This window comes from Anguilla anguilla, chromosome 4, assembly GCF_013347855.1.
Source record: "Anguilla anguilla isolate fAngAng1 chromosome 4, fAngAng1.pri, whole genome shotgun sequence".
NCBI lineage: Eukaryota > Metazoa > Chordata > Actinopteri > Anguilliformes > Anguillidae > Anguilla > Anguilla anguilla.
In genome coordinates this window covers 2,155,576-2,180,354 of record NC_049204.1, presented here as the reverse complement: position 1 = coordinate 2,180,354, position 24,779 = coordinate 2,155,576, and the positions used below count along the sequence as shown (strand labels likewise).

Genomic DNA, 24,779 nt, shown 5'->3' with positions numbered 1-24,779 from the left:
TGTGGTAGTTCGAGCAGATGTGGTAGTTGGTCTTTCTGTTGTAGTTGGAGCAGATGTAGTAATTGGAAAAGTTGTTGTAGTTGGAGACGATGAGGTAGTGGACGCAGTTGTTGTAGTGGGATCAGATGTGGTAGTTGGAGAAGCTGTTGTAGTTGGAGCAGCAGTGGTAGTTGGATAAGTTGTTGTAGTTAGAGCAGCTGTGGTAGTTGGTCTTTCTATTGTAGTTGGAGCAGATGTGGCAATTGGTCTTTCTGTTGTAGTTGGAGCAGCAGTGGTAGTTGGAGAAGTTGTTGTAGTTGGAACAGATGTGGTAGTTGGAGCAGTTCTTGTAGTTTGAGCAGATGTGGTAGTTGGTATTTCTGTTGTAGTTGAAGCAGATGTGGTAGTTGGTCTTTCTGTTATAGTTGGAGCAGTTGTTGTAGTTGGAGCAGGTGTGGTAGTTGGTCTACCTGTGGTAGTTGGAGCAGCAGTGGTAGTTTGAGAAGGTTTTGTAGTTGCAAAAGCTGTGGTAGTTGATCTTTCTGTTGTAGTTGGAGAAGATGTGGTAGTTGGTCTTTCTGTTGTAGTTGGAGCAGCAGTGGTAGTTGGAGAAGATGTTGTAGTTGGAGCAGCTGTTGTAGTTGGAGCAGTTGTTGTAGTGGGAACAGATGTGGTAGTTGGAGCAGATGTGGTACTGGGAGCAGTTTTTGTAGGTGGAGCAGCAGTAGTAGTTGGAGCAGTTGTTGTAGTTGGAGCAGATGTGGTAGTGGGAGCAGTTTTCATAGTGGGAACAGATGTGGTAGTTGGAGATGCATTGGTAGTTGTAGCAAATGTGGTAGTTGGAGCAGCAGTGGCAGTTGGAGAAGATGTTGTAGTTGGAGCAGCTGTGGTAGTTGGTTTTTTTGGTGTAGTTGGAGCAAAAGTGGTAGTTGGAGAAGTTGTTGTAGTTGGAGCAGATGTGGTAGTTGGTTCATCTCTTGTAGTTGAATCAGCAGTGGTAATTGGAGAAGTTGTTGTAGTTAGAGCAGCTGTGGTAGTTTGTCTTTCTGTCGTAGTTGGAGCAGGTGTGGTAGTTCGTAATTCTGTTGTAATTGAATCCGCTGTGGTAGTTAGAGAAGTTGTTGTAGTTGGAGCAGCTGTGGTAGTTGGTCTTTCTGTTGTAGTTGGAGCAGCGGTGGCAGTTGGAGAAGTTGTTGTAGTTGGAGCAGATGTGGTAGTTCGAGCAGTTGTTGTAGTTGGTGTAGATGTGGTAGTTGGTCTGTCTGTTGTAGTTGGAGCAGTTGTTGTAGTTGGAGCAGATGTGGTAGTTGGAGCAGATGAGGTAGTGGGAGCAGTTTTTGTAGTGGGAACATGTGTGGTAGTTGGAGCAGCAGTGGCAGTTGGAGAAGATGTTGTAGATGGAGCAGCTGTGGTAGTTGGTTTTTTTTGGTGTAGTTGGAGCAGCAGTGGTAGTTGGTCTTTCTGTTGTAGTTGGAGCAGACGTGGTAGTTTGTCTTTCTGTTGTAGTTGGAGCAGATGTGGTAGTTGGTCTTTCTGCAGTAGTTGGAGCAGATGTGGTAGTTGGTCTTTCTGTTGTAGTTGGAGCAGATGTTGTAGTTGGTCTTTCTGTTGTAGTTGGAGCAGCAGTGGTAGTTGGAGAAGTTGTTGTAGTTAGAGCAGTTGTGGTAGTTGGGCTTTTTGTTGTAGATGGAGCAGATGTGGTAGTTAGTCTTTCTGTTGTAGTTGGAGCAGGTGTGTCAGTTGGTCTTTCTGTTGTAGTTGGAGCAGTAGTGGTAGTTGGAGAAGTTGTTGTAGTTGGAGCAGCTGTGGTAGTTGGAGAAGTTGTTGTAGTTGGAGCAGATGTGATAGTTTGAACAGTTCTTGTAGTTGGAGCAGATGTGGTAGTTGGTCTTTCTCTTGTAGTTGGAGCAGCAGTGGTAATAGGAGTAGTTGTAGTTGGAGCAGATGTGGTAGTTGGAGAAATTGTTGTAGTTAGAGCAGCTATGGTAGTTATTCTTTCTGTTGTAAATGGAGCAGATGTGGTAGTTAGTCTTTCTGTTGTAGTTGGAGCAGCAGCGGTAGTTGGAGAAGTTGTTGTAGTTGGAGCAGCTGTGGTAGTTGTAGAAGTTGTTGTAGTTGGAGCCGATATGGTAGTTGGAGCAGTTCTTGTAGTTTGAGCAGATGTGGTAGTTGGATTAGTTGTAGCAGATGTGGTAGTTGGTGTTTCTGATGTAGTTGGAGCAGCTGTGGTAGTCGGTCTTTCTGTTGTAGTTGGAGCAGATGTGGTAGTTCGAGCAGTTTTTGTAGTTGGAGCAGATGTGGTAGTTGGTCTGTCTGTTGTAGTTGGAGCAGTTGTTGTAGTTGGAGCAGATGTGGTAGTTGGTTTTTCTGTTGTAGTTGGAGCAGATGTAATACTTGGAGAAGTTGTTGTAGTTGGAGACAATGTGGTAGTGGACGCAGTTGTCGTAGTGGGATCAGATGTGGTAGTTGGAGAAGCTGTTGTAGTTGGAGTAGATGTGGTAGTTGGCGTAGCTGTAGTAGTTGGAGCAGTTGTTGTAGCTGGACCAGATGTGGTAGTGGGATCACTTGTTGTAGTTGGAGCAGCTATGGTAGTTGCAGCACCTGTAGTAGTTGGACCAGATGTTGTTGTTGGATTAGTTGTAGTTGGAGCAGATGTGGCAATTGGTCTTTCTGATGTAGTTGGAGGAGATGTGGTAGTTGGTCTTTCTGTTGTAGTTGGAGCAGCAGTGGTAGTTGGAGAACTTGATGTAGTTGGAGCAGCTGTGGTAGTTGGTTTTTCTGTTGTAGTTGGAGCAGATGTGGTAGTTAGTTTTTCTGGTGTAGTTGGAGCAGCAGTGGTAGTAGGAGAAGTTGTTGTAATTGGAGCAGATGTGATAGTTGGAGAAGTTGTTGTAGTTAGAGCAGCTGTGGTAGGTGGTCTTTCTGTTGTAGTTGGAGCCGATGTGGTAGTTAGTCTTTCTGTTGTAGTTGGAGCAGATGTGGTAGTTGGTCTTTCTGTTGTAGTTGGAATAGATGTAGTAGTTGGAGAAGTTGTAGTTGGAGACGATGTGGTAGTTGGAGAAGTTGTTGTAGTTGGAGCAGCGGTGGTAGTTGGAGAAGTTGTTGTAGTTGGAGCAGATGTGGTAGTTCGAGCAGTTTTTGTAGTTGGAGCAGATGTGGTAGTTGGTCTTTCTGTTGTAGTTGGAGCAGATGTAGTAATTGGAGAAGTTGTTGTAGTTGGAGACGATGAGGTAGTGGACCCAGTTGTCGTAGTGGGATCAGATGTGGTAGTTGGAGAAGCTGTTGTAGCGGGAGCAGATGTGGTAGTGGGATCACGTGTTGTAGTTGGAGCAGCTATGGTAGTTGCAGCCCCTGTAGTAGTTGGAGCAGATGTTGTAGTTGGATTAGTTGTAGTTGGAGCAGATGTGGCAATTGGTCTTTTTGTTGTAGTTGGAGGAGATGGGGTAGTTGGTCTTTCTGTTGTAGTTGAAGCAGCAGTGGTAGTTGGAGAACTTGATGTAGTTGGAGCAGCTGTGGTATTTTGTATTTCTGTTGTACTTGGAGCAGATGTGGTAGTTGGTCTTTCTGGTGTAGTTGGGGCAGATGTGGTAGTTGGTCTTTCTGGTGTAGTTGGAGCAGCAGTGGTAGTAGGAGAAGTTGTTGTTGTTGGAGCAGATGTGGTAGTTGGAGAAGTTGTTGTAGTTAGAGCAGTTGTGGTAGTTGGAGCAGTTCCTGTAGTTTGAGCAGATGTGGTAGTTGGATTAGTTGTAGTTGGAGCAGATGTGGTAGTTGGAGAAGTTGTTGTAGTTAGAGCAGTTGTGGTAGTTGGGCTTTTTGTTGTAGATGGAGCAGCTGTGGTAGTTGGTTTTTCTGTTGTAGTTGGAGCAGATGTGGTAGTTGGTCTTGCTGGCGTAGTTGGAGCAGCAGTGGTAGTAGGAGAAGTTGTTGTAGTTGCAGCAGATGTGGTAGTTGGAGAAGTTGTTGTAGTTAGAGCTGCTGTGGTAGTTGGTCTTTCTGTTGTAGTTGGAGCCGATGTGGTAGTTAGTCGTTCTTTTGTAGTTGGAGTAGATGTGCTAGTTGGTCTTTCTGTTGTAGCTGGTGCAGATGTAGTAGTTGGAGAAGTTGTTGTAGTTGGAGACGATGTGGTAGTGGACGCAGTTGGCGTAGTGGGAACAGATGTGGTAGTTGGAGAAGCTGTTGTAGATGGAGTAGATGTGGTAGTTGGAGTAGCTGTAGTAGTTGGAGTAGTTGGAGTAGTTGTGGTAGTTAGTCTTTCTGTTGTAGTTGGAGCAGATGTAGTAGTTGGATAATTTGTTGTAGTTGGAGACGATGTGGTTGTGGACGCAGTTGTCGTAGTGGGAACAGATGTGGTAGTTGGAGAAGCTGTTGTTGATGGAGTAGGTGTGGTAGTTGGAGTAGCTGTAGTAGTTGGAGCAGTTGTGGTAGTTGGTCTTGCTGTTGTAGTTGGAGCAGCAGTGGTAGTTGGAGAACTTGATGTAGTTGGAGCAGCTGTGGTAGTTGGTTTTTCTGTTGTAGTTGGAGCAGATGTGGTAGTTGGTCTTTCTGGTGTAGTTGGAGCAGCAGTGGTAGTAGGAGAAGTTGTAGTTGCAGCAGATGTAGTTGTTGGAGAAGTTGTTGTAGTTGGAGACGATGTGGTAGTGGAGGCAGTTGTCGTAGTGGGGACAGATGTGGTAGTTGGAGAAGCTGTTGTAGATGGAGTAGATGTGGTAGTTGGAGTAGCTGTAGTAGTTGGAGTAGTTGTGATAGTTGGTATTTCTGTTGTAGTAGGAGCAGATGTGGTAGTTGGTCTTTCTGTTGTGGTTGGAGCAGATGTGGTAGTTTGTCTTTCTGTTGTAGCTGGAGCAGATGTGGTCGTAGGATCACTTGTTGTAGTTGGAGCAGCTGTAGTAGTTGGAGCAGATGTGGTAGTTGGAGGAGTTGTAGTTGGAGCAGATGTGGTAGTTGGATTAGTTGTAGTTGGAGCAGATGTGGTAGTTGGTGTTTCTGTTGTAGTTGGAGCAGATGTGGTAGTTAGTCTTTCTGTTGTAGTTGGAGCAGCAGTGGTAGTTGGAGAACTTGATGTAGTTGGAGCAGATGTGGTAGTTGGAGAAGTTGTTGTAGTTAGAGCAGTTGTGGTAGTTGGGCTTTCTGTTGTAGTTGGAGCAGATGTGGTAGTTAGTCCTTCTGTTGTAGTTGGAGCAGATGTGGTAGTTGGTCTTTCTGTTGTAGTTGGAGCAGATGTAGTAGTTGGAGAAGTTGTTGTAGTTGGAGACGATGTGGTAGTGGACGCAGTTGTCGTAGTGGGAACAGATGTGGTAGTTGGAGAAGCTGTTGTAGATGGAGTAGATGTGGTAGTTGGAGTAGCTGTAGTAGTTGGAGCAGTTGTGGTAGTTGGTCTTTCTGTTGTAGTTGGAGCAGCAGTGGTAGTTGGAGAAGTTGTTGTAGTTGGAGCAGACGTGGTAGTTGGAGCAGTTGTTGTAAATAGAGTAGCTGTGGTAGTTGGTCTTTCTGTTGTAGTTGGAGCAGATGTGGTTGTTGGAGCAGTTGTAATTGGAGCAGATGTGGTTGTTGGGGCAGATGTAGTAGTTGGAGCAGTTGTTGTAGTCTGAGCAGATGTGGTAGTTGGAGAAGCTGTTGTAGATGGAGTAGATGTGGTAGTTGGAGTAGCTGTAGTAGTTGGAGCAGTTGTGGTAGTTGGTCTTTCTGTTGTAGTTGGAGCAGATGTGGTAGTTGGTCTTTCTGTTGTAGTCGAAGCAGATGTGGTAGTTGGTCTTTCTGTTGTAGTTGGAGCAGCAGTGGTAGTTGGAGAACTTGATGTAGTTGGAGCAGCTGCGGTAGTTGGTCTTTCTGTTGTAGTTGGAGCAGATGTGGTCATTGGTCTTTCTGTTGTAGTTGGAGCAGCAATGGTAGTTGGAGATGCTGTTGTAGTTAGAGCAGCTGTGGTAGTTGGTCTTTCTGTTGTAGTTGGAGCATTAGTGGTAGTTGGAGAGGTTGTTGTAGTTGGAGCAGCTGTGGTAGTTGGTCTTTCAGTAGTAGTTGGAGCAGCAGTGGTAGTTGGAGAAGTGTTTGTCTTTGGAGCAGCTGTGGTAGTTGGTCTTGCTGGCGTAGTTGGAGCAGCAGTGGTAGTAGGAGAAGTTGTTGTAGTTGCAGCAGATGTGGTAGTTGGAGAAGTTGTTGTAGTTAGAGCTGCTGTGGTAGTTGGTCTTTCTGTTGTAGTTGGAGCCGATGTGGTAGTTAGTCGTTCTTTTGTAGTTGGAGTAGATGTGCTAGTTGGTCTTTCTGTTGTAGCTGGTGCAGATGTAGTAGTTGGAGAAGTTGTTGTAGTTGGAGACGATGTGGTAGTGGACGCAGTTGGCGTAGTGGGAACAGATGTGGTAGTTGGAGAAGCTGTTGTAGATGGAGTAGATGTGGTAGTTGGAGTAGCTGTAGTAGTTGGAGTAGTTGGAGTAGTTGTGGTAGTTAGTCTTTCTGTTGTAGTTGGAGCAGATGTAGTAGTTGGATAATTTGTTGTAGTTGGAGATGATGTGGTTGTGGACGCAGTTGTCGTAGTGGGAACAGATGTGGTAGTTGGAGAAGCTGTTGTTGATGGAGTAGGTGTGGTAGTTGGAGTAGCTGTAGTAGTTGGAGCAGTTGTGGTAGTTGGTCTTGCTGTTGTAGTTGGAGCAGCAGTGGTAGTTGGAGAACTTGATGTAGTTGGAGCAGCTGTGGTAGTTGGTTTTTCTGTTGTAGTTGGAGCAGATGTGGTAGTTGGTCTTTCTGGTGTAGTTGGAGCAGCAGTGGTAGTAGGAGAAGTTGTAGTTGCAGCAGATGTAGTTGTTGGAGAAGTTGTTGTAGTTGGAGACGATGTGGTAGTGGACGCAGTTGTCGTAGTGGGGACAGATGTGGTAGTTGGAGAAGCTGTTGTAGATGGAGTAGATGTGGTAGTTGGAGTAGCTGTAGTAGTTGGAGTAGTTGTGATAGTTGGTATTTCTGTTGTAGTAGGAGCAGATGTGGTAGTTGGTCTTTCTGTTGTAGTTGGAGCAGATGTGGTAGTTTGTCTTTCTGTTGTAGCTGGAGCAGATGTGGTCGTAGGATCACTTGTTGTAGTTGGAGCAGCTGTAGTAGTTGGAGCAGATGTGGTAGTTGGAGGAGTTGTAGTTGGAGCAGATGTGGTAGTTGGATTAGTTGTAGTTGGAGCAGATGTGGTAGTTGGTGCTTCTGTTGTAGTTGGAGCAGATGTGGTAGTTAGTCTTTCTGTTGTAGTTGGAGCAGCAGTGGTAGTTGGAGAACTTGATGTAGTTGGAGCAGATGTGGTAGTTGGAGAAGTTGTTGTAGTTAGAGCAGTTGTGGTAGTTGGGCTTTCTGTTGTAGTTGGAGCAGATGTGGTAGTTAGTCCTTCTGTTGTAGTTGGAGCAGATGTGGTAGTTGGTCTTTCTGTTGTAGTTGGAGCAGATGTAGTAGTTGGAGAAGTTGTTGTAGTTGGAGACGATGTGGTAGTGGACGCAGTTGTCGTAGTGGGAACAGATGTGGTAGTTGGAGAAGCTGTTGTAGATGGAGTAGATGTGGTAGTTGGAGTAGCTGTAGTAGTTGGAGCAGTTGTGGTAGTTGGTCTTTCTGTTGTAGTTGGAGCAGCAGTGGTAGTTGGAGAAGTTGTTGTAGTTGGAGCAGACGTGGTAGTTGGAGCAGTTGTTGTAAATAGAGTAGCTGTGGTAGTTGGTCTTTCTGTTGTAGTTGGAGCAGATGTGGTTGTTGGAGCAGTTGTTGTAATTGGAGCAGATGTGGTTGTTGGGGCAGATGTAGTAGTTGGAGCAGTTGTTGTAGTCTGAGCAGATGTGGTAGTTGGAGAAGCTGTTGTAGATGGAGTAGATGTGGTAGTTGGAGTAGCTGTAGTAGTTGGAGCAGTTGTGGTAGTTGGTCTTTCTGTTGTAGTTGGAGCAGATGTGGTAGTTGGTCTTTCTGTTGTAGTCGGAGCAGATGTGGTAGTTGGTCTTTCTGTTGTAGTTGGAGCAGCAGTGGTAGTTGGAGAACTTGATGTAGTTGGAGCAGCTGCGGTAGTTGGTCTTTCTGTTGTAGTTGGAGTAGATGAGGTAGTTGGTCTTTCTGGTGTAGTTGGAGCAGCAGTGGTAGTAGGAGAAGTTGTTGTAGTTGGATTAGATGTGGTAGTTGGAGCAGTTGTTGTAGTTGGAGCAGATGTGGTCATTGGTCTTTCTGTTGTAGTTGGAGCAGCAATGGTAGTTGGAGATGCTGTTGTAGTTAGAGCAGCTGTGGTAGTTGGTCTTTCTGTTGTAGTTGGAGCATTAGTGGTAGTTGGAGAGGTTGTTGTAGTTGGAGCAGCTGTGGTAGTTGGTCTTTCAGTAGTAGTTGGAGCAGCAGTGGTAGTTGGAGAAGTTGTTGTCTTTGGAGCAGCTGTGGTAGTTCGTCTTTCTGTTGTAGTTGGAGCAGCAGTGGTAGTTGGAGACGTTGTTGTAGTTGGAGCAGACATGGTAGTTGGAGCAGTTGTTGTAAATAGAGCAGTTGTGGTAGTTCGTCTTCCTGTTGTAGTTGGAGCAGCAGTGGTAGTTGGATAAGTTGTTGTAGTTGGAGCAGACGTGGTAGTTGGAGCAGTTGTTGTAAATAGAGTAGCTGTGGTAGTTGGTCTTTCTGTTGTAGTTGGAGCAGATGTGGTTGTTGGAGCAGTTGTTGTAATTGGAGCAGATGTGGTTGTTGGGGCAGATGTAGTAGTTGGAGCAGTTGTTGTAGTCTGAGCAGATGTGGTAGTTGGAGCAGCTGTTGCACTTTGAGCGAGTTTTGTAGTTGAATTAGTTGTGGTCGTTCGAGCCACTTGTGTAGTCTCCATAATTGGTGCAACTGTGTTATTCAGAGTAGTCATAGTAGTTTGATGGACTGTAGAAGTGGGAGAGCATTTACAGCAATACTTTAAATTCTCATATATTTTAACGACATTCCTGCCCCAAGGGCCATTCTCTAGGCTAAAAAATGAACCCACAGTTAATCACTTTACAAAAACGCACACACACACTTGTGGGCATTATTTCTGCAATGTCACAATTGTAATCCGTAGTTTTTTAAATTTACCAGATAACTTACAAATTTGAGTTGAATGGACATTGACTCAACTCTGACAATTGTCAAGTAGCCAAGTTAATGAGTGATTCTGAGTTCACATTTAGAAAATTCGAGAAGCCTGGTTTGATATCCAAAAATAATTATGATACTTAAAATTGAAGAGATTGAACAAGTGGACATGACTAAAGAGACACACACACACACATGCACACACACACTCCTGTTGTCTTTCTGTGCCACTGGATTAGTATGAATGAGACACACACTGTGAGTCACAACTGAAAGAAATGTTGCTGGGTCAGTTAGAAGTGCTCTTGAATCTCGAGACGATTACTAACATAATAATAAGAATATTCATTTTCTACATATAATACATATTTTAGTACATTATTGTATCCTACCACGCCATGTCCAATTAAAGTAGTTTCACCTAAATGTTAATCTACATTAAGCAGGTAAACTAAATTCTAACACTAAAATTCAACAATTTAATCTGAGCAGCTCTTTGTGTTTCTGATTTAATTATCCTCAGTCACATCAAATGTGCCTGTTCACAGATTTGTTTTTGTGCAAGACAGGTGAGCCCATTTTGGTGAACTCCACGCATTTAATCATTTTCTTACCTGTTTGTGCATAGCACAAGGCCAGATATCCAATAAAAACAAAATAAAGCATGTTTACTTCCAGCGCAAAATGAGATTTGTTCCGACCAAGGGAAATAACAAGATTCTGTCTTGTTTAAGGAAGTGTGCATAATTACCCCCCAGGGGGTGGGGTGTTGTGTGACATCAAAGGCAATATGATTACTGCCAAAAAAAGTGCGATCATCCAATGGCCTCATAACAGCTCACACAGCTAAGGCATTCTTTTTCTGTAATTTATTCTATGACAGAACCAGGCACCTACACAGCAGAAAAATTAGGAATTCGGGACAAAACATATTTCAATTTTACATTAAATGATGGATGCTGTAAAGTCCATGGTTTTTAAATATCCTTAATTTGTGTTAAATGTATTAAAACAACATACAGGTCTATCCCAGCTTTATATTTATAGATATACATATATACATTCACATAAGTTCACCCAAAAGGTAACAGAGTTATATAGTAAACCTTCATTTGACTAAGAAGCCACATTGAGATTAAAACCACTTTTACAAGTGAGACCTAGCCAAGACAGGGCCAAAGCAGAATAAAACAGCATACAAAACAACAACAATGACAACAGTAGCACACAGAATAAAACAACCAACATGATAAAATACATAAACTAAAACAGTGTTAAATAAGTTCAGAGTTTAAAACAAGAACAAGTCACAGACAAAATAACAATTATCAATCTTCTGGTAACGAGATGAGATAATCAAGTTTGAGTTTAGCCTGCAGCTCGTTGCAGGCCCATGAGCCTTGATAGAGCAAGCTCATCTTGCCCGCCTCAGTTTGGACAGCAGGTACCATACAATGCAACCACTTTTGAGATCTTAGGTTGGGACTACCTTGCAGGAATAAAAACTTGGAGTTTATGTACCTGGGCAGTTTACAAAGGATAGCTTTATAGATAAACATATACCAGTGATGCATCCTACGCATTGCAAGGGATGGCCAGTCAACTAGGTTGTACAAGACACAGTGATGGGTCCTATAATTAGAATTTGTAATGTATCTCAAGGCTGAATGATACAGGGGGTCGAGCTTAGCCAAAGTAGAGGGACAGGCAAATCTGTAAACAGTATCACCATAGTCAAGCTGTGGCAGGAAAAGCTCGGCAACTAAAGGTTTCCTTGAAGACATCAAGAAACAAGACTTCAACCTGTACACAAAGCTGAGTGTGAATTTCAGCTTCTTAGCTAGACATTCAATGTGATGTTTAAAATTTAGTTTTTTGTCCAACCAGATTCCTAAGCATTTATAGCTGTCGACAAATTCAATGGAAATGCCGTTTGCTGTTATGAGTGATTATAATCTTGAAAGTTGATCTGCAAAAAAAACCTACGACAACACAGCAACGGTGGTTGTTGTTGTAGAAGCTGTCCTTTTACTGGAGCAGTTTCATTATGAGCAGCTGTTGTAGTATTTGGAGTGGCGGTTGTATTTGAATCAGCTGTTGTAGTTGGAGCAAGCCTTGTTGTTCCAGGGTTTGTTGTTGTTGGTTGGAGTGGATGTTCTTATGAGAGGATTTGTTGTAGTTGCAGTGGTTGCTGGAGTAGGAGCAGATGTTGTAGCGGGAGGGGTTGTTATAGTTGGAGTGGTTTTTGTAGTTAGTGGGGTTGTTCTTTAAAATGAGAGAAAAATCCAGCATTAGCACAGATTTCAGTCAATTAATGATTGAATGAATTGCAAAGTAAGCCATAAATATACAGCGCAGTCCATAAGTATTTGGACAGTGACACAATTTATTATTGCTGTGGCTCTGTACTCCAGCACATTGAATTTGAAATAAAATAATAAATATGAGGTCACAGTGCAGACCGTCGGATGTCTTCTGAGGGTATTTACATCCGTATCGGGGGAACAGTGTATGAATTACAACCCTTTTCTATATATAGTTCCTCCAATTTAGCACCACTGTTTCATTTTAAATCCATTTTACTGTAGTACAGAGCCAAAACAACAAAAATTGTGTCAGTACCCAAATTCTTACGGATATAAAGTGATACACTTGCACTTTCAACATTGACTTGAAACGTTAATTATCTTGTCAGCATTGTGTGCACCTTCCCCCAATTGAGAAGGTTGCTGAACAGTTCTGGTACTGGTCATTCACTGTGGTTTTGGTTTGGCATAGGTTACTCACATTTTTTCCTGATGGATTTCACTGTAATCTTAATGTTTGCGTTCAAATATTTCAGCAGATTTTGCACCTGAAAAAAAGAGAAAAGTGCTGGCATGAAGTATGTAAGTGCATAATGTATGGAGTAAAATCCGTGGAAAAGCCCGTATTATGCATTTTAACCCTTTCCCTCCAATCTGTAAAATATACATGTGTGTGTGTGTGTGTGTGTGTGTATAATGTAAAAAGCTTATAATACATATAATACATCGTGATGGTGTTGGTGTTGGTGGGCTAGTAGGGGAAATATATTCCCTCTGGTCAAATAATCCCCAATGCTCCAGTGCAGTGATGGGGACACTGCACTGTAGTGTTTCGGATCAGACGTTAAACCGACTCATCCAGACTCACTGTGGTCATTAAAGCCCCCATGAAACTCATCACAAGGAGTAGAGGGTTTCCCGGTGTCCTGGCTAAATTTCCAACCTGGCGCTCTCAACCTTGTCACCTAATCATCCCCTGACTTAAGTGGCTAATAATCATTCTCTCCCTCTCCACTGATGTGTGGTGAGCATTCTGGTGCAAAATGGCTGCCGGCCATCACCCAGGTGGGTGCTACACATTGGTGGTGGTTGAGGCGAGTTTTCCCTTCCTCACTGTACAGTGCTTTGAGTGTGAGAAAAGCACAATAAATGAAATGAATAATAACAATAATAATAACAATAATAATAATAATGGTGTGAAACGTCACACCATCTTACTGACCTGGCTTCACAACCAACAACCCTGCATGCCACTGACAGAAAAGTTTCAAATGCTGTCAACCCACCTCTTGCACAAATGGAATAATTGTAACGCTGTCAAGATCAACCGTGGAATCAACGGTAATTTCCAGTCTTGCTGATGTTGTCAGGTCTGTATACAGTGAGAGATTTTACATGAGAATTGTAAACTGCGTTACAGAGTGTCTTGAATCCCAAACATGCATCCAAAGATAAGTAATCTACTGAAATACAGTATTTATTTATTTTTGTACTAGCTCACAATGTAAGACTGTACTGATTTCTTGAACAATTTATGCAAATATATAATTGTTGCTGATTCTTAAGTTAACTGATTTCATTGATGAAATATGACAAACTTTTTAAATGTGGAAAAATTATGGAACTGCATTGTGGAACAAAAGCTAATAATTGCATTGCTAGACGAGGAAAGAAAAGCTGTGCTTTACATTTAATTCATCTATGAATCATCTGATCTAAAAGTAATCTGAAATCAAGCAATTCAAAATTCAAATCTGAGAACAATCATTCTAAAAAATAAATGAGTTTCAGAAGTGATAATAGATTGAGAATTTCCAATAGCAAAATTCTTATAGCACATATCTACACAACAATGAGAGAAAAACATACTTGATGTAGCTGTAGTGGTTTCTTCAGTTGGAGAGCTTACTGTAGTTGACTGTGGAAAGGTGGGTGTAATGGGGCCTGGCGTTGTAGCATTACGGATAGTTGTAGGTGTACGAGTTGTTGTAGGAAGGTCTGTTTTAGACAGAAGAGTTGTTGTAGTTGGAGGATGAGTTATAGTAAGAATGGCTGTTGTATGTTCAGGGGTAGTAGTAGTTGTAGCTGTGGTGGCAGGAAGGGTTGATGTAGACGGAATAATTGTTGTAAAGGTCATTGGAAGGGTGGTTGTAGGAGGATCAGTTGTTGTAGGAAGCCCTGTTGTTGTCAGAGAACTTGTTGCAAATGGGGTTGCTGGTGCAGGTGTACTGGCTATAGTTGTGGGAGCTTCTGTGGAAGTTGGAGCTTCAGTTGTAGTGGGAACAGATGTGGTCGTGGGAGCAAGTGTGGTAGTGGGAACAGATGAGGTAGTTGGAGCGTCTGTTGTAGTGTGACTAGTTGTTGTAATTGGTGCTTCTGTTGTAGTTGGAGCAGCAGTGGTAGTGGGAGCAGCTATTGTAGATGTTGCTTCTGATGTAGTTGGAGCAGCAGTGGAAGTAAGAGCAGATGTGGTAGTTGCTGCTTCTGATGTAGTTGGAGCAAATGTGGTAGTTGGTGCTTCTGTTGTAGTTGGAGCAGCAGGGGAAGTAAGAGCAGATATGGTAGTTGGTGCTTCTGTTGTAGTTGGAACAAATGTGATAATTGGAGCTTCTGATGCAGTTGGAGCAGGTTTGGTAGTTGGAGCGACTATTGTAGTTGGAGCAGATGTGGAAGTTGATGCTTCTGTTGTAGTTGGAGGAGCAGTGGTAGTTGGAGAAGTTGTTGTAGTTGGAGACGATGTGGTAGTTGGTGCTTCTGTTGTAGTTGGAGCAGATGTGGTAGTTGGTGCTTCTGTTGTAGTTGGAGCAGCAGTGGAAGTTGGAGCTTCTGTTGTAGTTGTAGCAGATGTGGTAGTTGGTGCTTCTGTTGAAGTTGGAGCAGCAGTGGTAGTTGGAGAAGTTGTTGGTGCTTCTGTTGTAGTTGGAGCAGCAGTGGTAGTTGGAGCTTCTGTTGTAGTTGGAACAGATGTGGTAGTTGGTGCTTCTGTAGTAGTTGGAGCAGCAGTTGTCGTGGGAACTGATGTGGTAGTTGGAGCGTCTGTTTTAGTTGGAGCAGATGTGGTAGTTGGTGCTTCTGTTGAAGTTGGAGCAGCAGTGGTAGTTGGAGCTTCTGTTGTAGTTGTAGCAGATGTGGTAGTTGGTGCTTCTGTTGAAGTTGGAGCAGCAGTGGTAGTTGGAGAAGTTGTTGGTGCTTCTGTTGTAGTTGGAGCAGCAGTGGTAGTTAGAGCTTCTGTTGTAGTTGTAGCAGATGTGGTAGTTGGTGCTTCTGTTGAAGTTGGAGCAGCATTGGTAGTTGGAGAAGTTGTTGGTGCTTCTGTTGTAGTTGGAGCAGCAGTGGTAGTTAGAGCTTCTGTTGTAGTTGGAGCAGATGTGGTAGTTGGTGCTTCTGTTGTAGTTGGAGCAGCAGTGGTAGTTGGTGCTCCTGTTGTAGTTGGACCAGCAGTGGAAGTTGGAGCTTCTGTTGTAGTTGTAGCAGATGTGGTAGTTGGTGCTTCTGTTGAAGTTGGAGCAGCAGTGGTAGTTGGAGAAGTTGTTGGTGCTTCTGTTGTAGTTGGAGGAGCAGTGGTAGTTGGAGAAGTTGTTGTAGTTGGAGACGATGTGGTAGTTGGTGCTTCTGTTGTAGTTGGAGCAGATGTGGTAGTTGGTGCTTCTGTTGTAGTTGGAGCAGCAGTGGAAGTTGGAGCTTCTGTTGTAGTTGTAGCAGATGTGGTAGTTGGTGCTTCTGTTGAAGTTGGAGCAGCAGTGGTAGTTGGAGAAGTTGTTGGTGCTTCTGTTGTAGTTGGAGCAGCAGTGGTAGTTGGAGCTTCTGTTGTAGTTGGAACAGATGTGGTAGTTGGTGCTTCTGTAGTAGTTGGAGCAGCAGTTGTCGTGGGAACTGATGTGGTAGTTGGAGCGTCTGTTTTAGTTGGAGCAGATGTGGTAGTTGGTGCTTCTGTTGTAGTTGGAGCAGCAGTGGAAGTTGGAGCTTCTGTTGTAGTTGTAGCAGATGTGGTAGTTGGTGCTTCTGTTGAAGTTGGAGCAGCAGTGGTAGTTGGAGAAGTTGTTGGTGCTTCTGTTGTAGTTGGAGCAGCAGTGGTAGTTAGAGCTTCTGTTGTAGTTGGAGCAGATGTGGTAGTTGGTGCTTCTGTTGTAGTTGTAGCAGATGTGGTAGTTGGTGCTTCTGTTGAAGTTGGAGCAGCAGTGGTAGTTGGAGAAGTTGTTGGTGCTTCTGTTGTAGTTGGAGCAGCAGTGGTAGTTGGAGCTTCTGTTGTAGTTGGAACAGATGTGGTATTTGGTGCTTCTGTTGAAGTTGGAGCAGCAGTGGTAGTTGGAGAAGTTGTTGGTGCTTCTGTTGTAGTTGGAGCAGCAGTGGAAGTTGGAGCTTCTGTTGTAGTTGTAGCAGATGTGGTAGTTGGTGCTTCTGTTGAAGTTGGAGCAGCAGTGGTAGTTGGAGAAGTTGTTGGTGCTTCTGTTGTAGTTGGAGCAGCAGTGGTAGTTAGAGCTTCTGTTGTAGTTGGAGCAGATGTGGTAGTTGGTGCTTCTGTTGTAGTTGTAGCAGATGTGGTAGTTGGTGCTTCTGTTGAAGTTGGAGCAGCAGTGGTAGTTGGAGAAGTTGTTGGTGCTTCTGTTGTAGTTGGAGCAGCAGTGGTAGTTGGAGCTTCTGTTGTAGTTGGAACAGATGTGGTAGTTGGTGCTTCTGTAGTAGTTGGAGCAGCAGTGGTAGTAGTTGCTTCTGATGTAGTTGGAGCAGATGTGGTAGTTGGTGCTTCTGTTGTAGTTGGAGCAGCAGTGGAAGTTGGAGCTTCTGTTGTAGTTGTAGCAGATGTGGTAGTTGGTGCTTCTGTTGAAGTTGGAGCAGCAGTGGTAGTTGGAGAAGTTGTTGGTGCTTCTGTTGTAGTTGGAGCAGCAGTGGTAGTTGGAGCTTCTGTTGTAGTTGGAACAGATGTGGTAGTTGGTGCTTCTGTAGTAGTTGGAGCAGCAGTTGTCGTGGGAACTGATGTGGTAGTTGGAGCGTCTGTTTTAGTTGGAGCAGATGTGGTAGTTGGTGCTTCTGTTGTAGTTGGAGCAGCAGTGGAAGTTGGAGCTTCTGTTGTAGTTGTAGCAGATGTGGTAGTTGGTGCTTCTGTTGAAGTTGGAGCAGCATTGGTAGTTGGAGAAGTTGTTGGTGCTTCTGTTGTAGTTGGAGCAGCAGTGGTAGTTAGAGCTTCTGTTGTAGTTGGAGCAGATGTGGTAGTTGGTGCTTCTGTTGTAGTTGTAGCAGATGTGGTAGTTGGTGCTTCTGTTGAAGTTGGAGCAGCAGTGGTAGTTGGAGAAGTTGTTGGTGCTTCTGTTGTAGTTGGAGCAGCAGTGGTAGTTGGAGCTTCTGTTGTAGTTGGAACAGATGTGGTAGTTGGTGCTTCTGTTGAAGTTGGAGCAGCAGTGGTAGTTGGAGAAGTTGTTGGTGCTTCTGTTGTAGTTGGAGCAGCAGTGGAAGTTGGAGCTTCTGTTGTAGTTGTAGCAGATGTGGTAGTTGGTGCTTCTGTTGAAGTTGGAGCAGCAGTGGTAGTTGGAGAAGTTGTTGGTGCTTCTGTTGTAGTTGGAGCAGCAGTGGTAGTTAGAGCTTCTGTTGTAGTTGGAGCAGATGTGGTAGTTGGTCTTTCTGTTGTAGTTGGAGCAGATGTGGTAGTTGGTGCTTCTGTTGAAGTTGGAGCAGCAGTGGTAGTTGGAGAAGTTGTTGGTGCTTCTGTTGTAGTTGGAGCAGCAGTGGTAGTTGGAGCTTCTGTTGTAGTTGGAACAGATGTGGTAGTTGGTGCTTCTGTAGTAGTTGGAGCAGCAGTTGTCGTGGGAACTGATGTGGTAGTTGGAGCGTCTGTTTTAGTTGGAGCAGATGTGGTAGTTGGTGCTTCTGTTGTAGTTGGAGCAGCAGTGGAAGTTGGAGCTTCTGTTGTAGTTGTAGCAGATGTGGTAGTTGGTGCTTCTGTTGAAGTTGGAGCAGCAGTGGTAGTTGGAGAAGTTGTTGGTGCTTCTGTTGTAGTTGGAGCAGCAGTGGTAGTTAGAGCTTCTGTTGTAGTTGGAGCAGATGTGGTAGTTGGTGCTTCTGTTGTAGTTGGAGCAGCAGTGGTAGTTGGTGCTCCTGTTGTAGTTGGACCAGCAGTGGAAGTTGGAGCTTCTGTTGTAGTTGTAGCAGATGTGGTAGTTGGTGCTTCTGTTGAAGTTGGAGCAGCAGTGGTAGTTGGAGAAGTTGTTGGTGCTTCTGTTGTAGTTGGAGGAGCAGTGGTAGTTGGAGAAGTTGTTGTAGTTGGAGACGATGTGGTAGTTGGTGCTTCTGTTGTAGTTGGAGCAGATGTGGTAGTTGGTGCTTCTGTTGTAGTTGGAGCAGCAGTGGAAGTTGGAGCTTCTGTTGTAGTTGTAGCAGATGTGGTAGTTGGTGCTTTTGTTGAAGTTGGAGCAGCAGTGGTAGTTGGAGAAGTTGTTGGTGCTTCTGTTGTAGTTGGAGCAGCAGTGGTAGTTGGAGCTTCTGTTGTAGTTGGAACAGATGTGGTAGTTGGTGCTTCTGTAGTAGTTGGAGCAGCAGTTGTCGTGGGAACTGATGTGGTAGTTGGAGCGTCTGTTTTAGTTGGAGCAGATGTGGTAGTTGGTGGTTCTGTTGTAGTTGGAGCAGCAGTGGAAGTTGGAGCTTCTGTTGTAGTTGTAGCAGATGTGGTAGTTGGTGCTTCTGTTGAAGTTGGAGCAGCAGTGGTAGTTGGAGAAGTTGTTGGTGCTTCTGTTGTAGTTGGAGCAGCAGTGGTAGTTAGAGCTTCTGTTGTAGTTGGAGCAGATGTGGTAGTTGGTGCTTCTGTTGTAGTTGGAGCAGCAGTGGTAGTTGGTGCTCCTGTTGTAGTTGGACCAGCAGTGGAAGATGGTGCTTCTGTTGTAGTTGGAGCAGCAGTGGTAGTTGGAGCTTCTGTTGTAGTTGTAGCAGATGTGGTAGTTGGTGCTTCTGTTGAAGTTGGAGCAGCAGTGGTAGTTGGAGAAGTTGTTGGTGCTTCTGTTGTAGTTGGAGCAGCAGTGGTAGTTGGAGCTTCTGTTGTAGTTGGAACAGATGTGGTAGTTGGTGCTTCTGTTGTAGTTGGAGCAGCAGTTGTCGTGGGAACTGATGTGGTAGTTGGAGCGACTATTGTAGTTGGAGCAGATGTGGAAGTTGATGCTTCTGTTGTAGTTGGAGGAGCAGTGGTAGTTGGAGAAGTTGTTGTAGTTGGAGACGATGTGGTAGATGGTGCTTCTGTTGTAGTTGGAGCAGATGTGGTAGTTGGTGCTTCTGTTGTAGTTGGAGCAGCAGTGGAAGTTGGAGCTTCTGTTGTAGTTGGAGCAGCAGTGGTAGTTGGTGCTTCTGTTGTAGTTGGAGGAGCAGTGGTAGTTGGAGCTTCTGTTGTAGTTAGAGCAGCAGTGGTCATTCGTGCTTCTGTTGTAGTTGGAGCAGATGTGGAGGTTGGTGCTTCTGTTGTAGTGGGAACTGATGTGGTACCTGGAGAAGTTGTTGTAGTTGGAGCAGATGTGGTAGTTGATGCTTCTGTCGTAGTGGGAGCAGCAGTGGTAGTAGTTGCTTCTGATGTAGTTGGAGCAGCAGTGGTAGTTGGAGCTTCTGTTGTAGTTGGAGCAGATGTGGAAGTTAGTGCTTCTGTTGTAGTTGGAGCAGCAGTGGTAGTTGGTGCTTCTGTTGTAGTTGGAGCAGATGTGGTAGTTGGTGCTTCTGTTGTAGTTGGAGCAGCAGTGGTAGTTGGTGCTCCTGTTGTAGTTGGACCAGCAGTGGAAGATGGTGCTTCTGTTGTAGTTGGAGCAGCAGTGGTAGTTGGAGCTTCTGTTGTAGTTGGAACAGATGTGGTAGTTGGAGAAGTTGTTGTAGTTGGAGCAGATGTGGTAGTTGGAGAAGTTGTTGTAGTTGGAGCAGATGTGGTAGTTGGTGCTTCTGTTGTAGTTGGAGCAGCAGTGGTAGTTGGAGCTTCTGTTGTAGTTGGAACAGATGTGGTAGTTGGTGCTTCTGTAGTAGTTGGAGCAGATGTGGTAGTTAGAGCTTCTGTTGTAGTTGGAGCAGATGTGGTAGTTGGTGCTTCTGTTGTAGTTGGAGCAGCAGTGGTAGTTGGTGCTCCTGTTGTAGTTGGACCAGCAGGGGAAGATGGTGCTTCTGTTGTAGTTGGAGCAGCAGTGGTAGTTGGAGCTTCTGTTGTAGTTGTAGCAGATGTGGTAGTTGGTGCTTCTGTTGAAGTTGGAGCAGCAGTGGTAGTTGGAGAAGTTGTTGGTGCTTCTGTTGTAGTTGGAGCAGCAGTGGTAGTTGGAGCTTCTGTTGTAGTTGGAACAGATGTGGTAGTTGGTGCTTCTGTAGTAGTTGGAGCAGCAGTTGTCGTGGGAACTGATGTGGTAGTTGGAGCGACTATTGTAGTTGGAGCAGATGTGGAAGTTGATGCTTCTGTTGTAGTTGGAGGAGCAGTGGTAGTTGGAGCGACTATTGTAGTTGGAGCAGATGTGGAAGTTGATGCTTCTGTTGTAGTTGGAGGAGCAGTGGTAGTTGGAGAAGTTGTTGTAGTTGGAGACGATGTGGTAGTTGGTGCTTCTGTTGTAGTTGGAGCAGATGTGGTAGTTGGTGCTTCTGTTGTAGTTGGAGCAGCAGTGGTAGTTGTTGCTCCTGTTGTAGTTGGACCAGCAGTGGAAGATGGTGCTTCTGTTGTAGTTGGAGCAGCAGTGGTAGTTGGAGCTTCTGTTGTTGTTGGAACAGATGTGGTAGTTGGAGAAGTTGTTGTAGTTGGAGCAGATGTGGTAGTTGGAGAAGTTGTTGTAGTTGGAGCAGCAGTGGTAGTTGGAGCTTTTGTTGTAGTTGGAGCAGATGTGGAAGTTGATGCTTCTGTTGTAGTTGGAGCAGCAGTGGAAGTTCGTGCTTCTGTTGTAGTTGGAGCAGATGTGGTAGTTGGTGCTTCTGTTGTAGTTCGAGCAGAAGTGGTAGTAGGAGCTTCTGTTGTAGTTAGAGTAGCAGTGGTTGTTGGTGCTTCTGTTGTAGTTGGAGCAGATGTGGTAGCTAGAGGAGTTGTAGTTGGAGGAGTAGTTATAGGTAAATGAGTTGTTATAGTTGGAGCAGTAGTGGTAGGTAGAAAAGTTGTTGAAGTTGGGGCAGTAGTGGTAGGTAGAGGAGTTGTTGTATTTGGAGCAGTAGTGGTAGGTAGAGGAGTTGTTGTAGTTGGAGCAGTAGTGATAGCTAGAGGAGTTGTAGTTGGAGCAGTAGTGGTAGGAAGAGGAGTTGTTGTAGTTGGAGCAGTAGAGGTAGGTAGAGGAGTTGTTGTAGTTGGAGCAGTAGTGGTAGCTAGAGGAGTTGTAGTTGGAGCAGTAGTGATAGGTAGAGGAGTTGTTGTATTTGGAGCAGTAGTGGTAGGTAGAGGAGTTGTTGTAGTTGGAGCAGTAGTGGTAGCTAGAGGAGTTGTAGTTGGAGCAGTAGTGGTAGGAAGAGGAGTTGTTGTAGTTGGAGCAGTAGTGGTAGGTAGAGGAGTTGTTGTATTTGGAGCAGTAGTGGTAGGTAGAGGAGTTGTTGTAGTTGGAGCAGTAGTGGTACCTAGAGGAGTTGTAGTTGGAGCAGTAGTGGTAGGAAGAGGAGTTGTTGTAGTTGGAGCAGTAGTGGTAGGTAGAGGAGTTGTTGTAGTTGGAGCAGTAGTGGTAGGTAGAGGAGTTGTTGTAGTTGGAGCAGTAGTGGTAGGTAGAGGAGTTGTTGTATTTGGAGCAGTAGTGGTAGGTAGAGGAGTTGTTGTAGTTGGAGCAGTAGTGGTAGGAAGAGGAGTTGTTGTAGTTGGAGCAGTAGTGGTAGCTAGAGGAGCTGTAGTTGGAGCAGTAGTGGTAGGTTGAGGAGTTGTTGTAGTTGGAGCAGTAGTAGAAAGTAGAGGAGTTGTTGTAGTTGGAGCAGTAGTGGTAGCTAGAGGAGTTGTAGTTGGAGCAGTAGTGGTAGGTAGAGGAGTTGTTGTATTTGGAGAAGTAGTGGTAGGTAGAGGAGTTGTAGTTGGAGCAGTAGTGGTAGGTAGAGGAGTTGTTGTATTTGGAGCAGTAGTGGTAAGTAGAGGAGTTGTTGTAGTTGGAGCAGTAGTGGTAGGTAGAGGAGTTGTTGTAGTTGGAGCAGTAGTGGTAGGTAAAGGAGTTGTTGTATTTGGAGCAGTAGTGGTAGGTAGAGGAGTTGTTGTAGTTGGAGCAGTAGTGGTAGGTAGAGGAGTTGTTGTAGATGGAGCAGTAGTGGTAGGAAGAGGAGTTATTGTAGTTGGAGCAGTAGTGGTAGGTAGAGGAGTTGTTGTAGTTGGAGCAGTAGTGGTAGGTACAGGAGTTGTTGTAGTTGGAGCAGTAGTGGTAGGAAGAGGAGTTGTTGTAGTTGGAGCAGTAGTGGTAGGTAGAGGAGTTGTTGTAGTTGGAGCAGTAGTGGTAGGTAGAGGAGTTGTTGTAGTTGGAGCAGTAGTGGTAGCTAGAGGAGTTGTAGTTGGAGCAGTAGTGGTAGGACGAGGAGTTGTTGTAGTTGGAGCAGTAGTGGTAGGTAGAGGAGTTGTTGTAGTTGGAGCAGTAGTGGTAGGTAGAGGAGTTGTTGTAGTTGGAGCAGTAGTGGTAGGTAGAGGAGTTGTTGTAGTTGGAGCAGTAGTGGTAGGTAGAGGAGTTGTTGTAGTTGGAGCAGTAGTGGTAGGAAGAGGAGTTATTGTAGTTGGAGCAGTAGTGGTAGGTAGAGGAGTTGTTGTAGTTGGAGCAGTAGTGGTAGGTACAGGAGTTGTTGTAGTTGGAGCAGTAGTGGTAGGAAGAGGAGTTGTTGTAGTTGGAGCAGTAGTGGTAGGTAGAGGAGTTGTTGTAGTTGGAGCAGTAGTGGTAGGTAGAGGAGTTGTTGTAGTTGGAGCAGTAGTGGTAGCTAGAGGAGTTGTAGTTGGAGCAGTAGTAGTAGGACGAGGAGTTGTTGTAGTTGGAGCAGTAGTGGTAGGTAGAGGAGTTGTTGTAGTTGGAGCAGTAGTGGTAGGTAGAGGAGTTGTTGTAGTTGGAGCAGTAGTGGTAGCTAGAGGAGTTGTAGTTGGAGCAGTAGTAGTAGGAAGAGGAGTTGTTGTAGTTGGAGCAGTAGTGGTAGGTAGAGGAGTTGTTGTATTTGGAGTAGTAGTGGTAGGTAGAGGAGTTGTTGTAGTTGGAGCAGTAGTGGTAGGAAGAGGAGTTGTTGTAGTTGGAGCAGTAGTGGTAGGTAGAGGAGTTGTTGTAGTTGGAGCAGTAGTGGTAGGAAGAGGAGTTGTTGTAGTTGGAGCAGTAGTGGTAGGTAGAGGAGTTGTTGTAGTTGGAGCAGTAGTGGTAGGTAGAGGAGTTGTTGTAGTTGGAGCAGTAGTGGTAGCTAGTGGAGTTGTAGTTGGCGCAGTAGTGGTAGGAAGAGGAGTTGTTGTAGTTGGAGCAGTAGTGGTAGGTAGAAGAGTTGTTGTAGTTGGAGCAGTAGTGGTAGGTAGAGGAGTTGCTGTAGTTGGAGCAGTAGTGGTAGGTAGAGGAGTTGTAGTTGGAGCAGTAGTGGTAGGTAGAGGAGTTGTAGTTGGAGCAGTAGTGGTAGGTAGAGGAGTTGTTGTAGTTGGAGAAGTAGTGGTAGCTAGCGGAGTTGTAGTTGGAGCAGTAGTAGGAAGAGGAGTTGTTGTAGTTGGAGCAGTAGTGGTAGCAAGAGGAGTTGTTGTAGTTGGAGCAGTAGTGGTAGCAAGAGGAGTTGTTGTAGTTGGAGCAGTAGTGGTAGCAAGAGGAGTTGTTGTAGTTGGAGCAGTTGTGGTAGTTGGAGCAGTTGTGGTAGTGGGAGCAATTGTTGTAGTTTGAGCAGCTGTTGTAGTTGGAGCAGTTGTTGTAGTGGGAGCAGTTGTGGTAGTGAGAGCCATTGTTGTAGCTGTATTTGTAGTTTGTGCAGCTGTGTTATTCAGAGCAGACATAGTAGTTTGAGGGAGTGTAGTTGTGGGAGAGCATTTACAGACAATACGTTAAATTCTCATACATTTTAATGACCTTACTGTAAAGTACTTTTTACCAAGGTATCATATCGGAATGTACCAGTATTTTTAGCTAAACAGTTATACTGTACTGCTTGGAAATAACCTTTCTTTATAGTTTTAAAATATTTTTGAATACGTTAATGTGATCAAAATGTTTTTTGTCTTTTCAATGTTTTGTTTCAGTCTATCTACGTCGTAATCATTTGTTGTTTCAAGTTTATATTCTGAACAAATACAAAGAACGACTGCATTATTCACAAGAGAAAATTTGCTGAATTTTGTCTGATAAATGTGAATTTCAGCACCATTTGAAACTCAACATTTCAAGTTCAAACCATTTTTAGATTTACTGACAGATACTGACGTTAGCTGACATTTTAATTTAAGAGGACTTAACTTTATGTGTCTTAACTTATTATTAGTTATTATATATTAGTATTCTGAATAAGATTGTTATTGTTATTATTATTCAAATAATGCATCGGCAGGTATTAGGCCAGGCTCAAGTTCAGGTGCACAGGGGAATGTGGTAGCTGCACTTAACCTGCAAGGCACAGGCCGCTGCTCAGAGGAAGGCTCCTCCCCCTCCACTGAGACCCCGCCTCCACCTTTGACAGCAGCGTTCTGATTGACTCCGTAGAGAAACCAGGAATGTAATTTCACAAAGCAGGATTACTGAGTTAGCTGGCATCGAGTAAAAACTGGAACCCTCCTAAATCTGGAACATGGATTGAAGTAAAAAGAGCTGTTCCAGGTTTTACTCAGCACAGTGATCCAGCTAACGCAGTAATCCTGTTTTGTGAAACACCTCCCAGGCAGATCTGGGAAAATGCTCATGCTTTTTTCTTGAGCAATAGAACAAGATATTAGACCTGAACAAGCCCAAAGGCCATTCTGATTTTGGGTTCACATTTAGAAAACCTGAGAAGCTGAGTTTGATATACAAAAATGATCATGATACTTTAAATTGAAGAGATTAAACAAGTGGATACACACACACACGCACACGCACACGCACATGCACGCACATCCTGGGTACCCCTGTTGTCTTTCTGTGCCACTGGATTAGTATGAATGAGAGACACGCTGTGAGTCACAACTGAAAGAAATGTTGCTGGGTCACTTAGAAGTGCTCTTGAATCTCGAGACGATTACTAACATAATAATAATAATATTAATTTTCTACATATAATACATATCTTAGTACATGATTGTATCCTACCACGCCATGTCAAATTAAAGTAGTTTCATCTAAATGTTAATCTACATTAAGCTGGTAAACTAAATACTAACACTAAAATTCAACAATTTAATCTGAGCAGCTCTTTGTGTTTCTGATTTAATTATCCTCAGTCACATCAAATGTGCCTGTTCACAGATTTGTTTTTGAGCAAGAAAGGTGAGCCCATTTTGGTGAACTCCACACATCTAATCATTTTCTTACCTGTTTGTGCATAGCACAAGGCCAGATATCCAATAAAAACAAAATAAAGCATGTTTACTTCCATCGCAAAATGAGATTT

General features: G+C 44.1%; 1 long non-coding RNA gene across 1 annotated transcript; it reads right to left on the bottom strand.

The window, feature by feature from the left end:
* Positions 1-9,866: 9,866 nt before the first annotated feature.
* On the bottom strand, positions 9,867-13,545 carry LOC118225087. The gene is made up of 4 exons (XR_004764765.1): positions 13,188-13,545; positions 12,605-12,690; positions 11,800-11,866; positions 9,867-11,277 (listed from the first exon to the last, which is right to left on the bottom strand). It is a non-coding gene; the product is annotated as an uncharacterized LOC118225087 (long non-coding RNA).
* Positions 13,546-24,779: the final 11,234 nt, after the last annotated feature.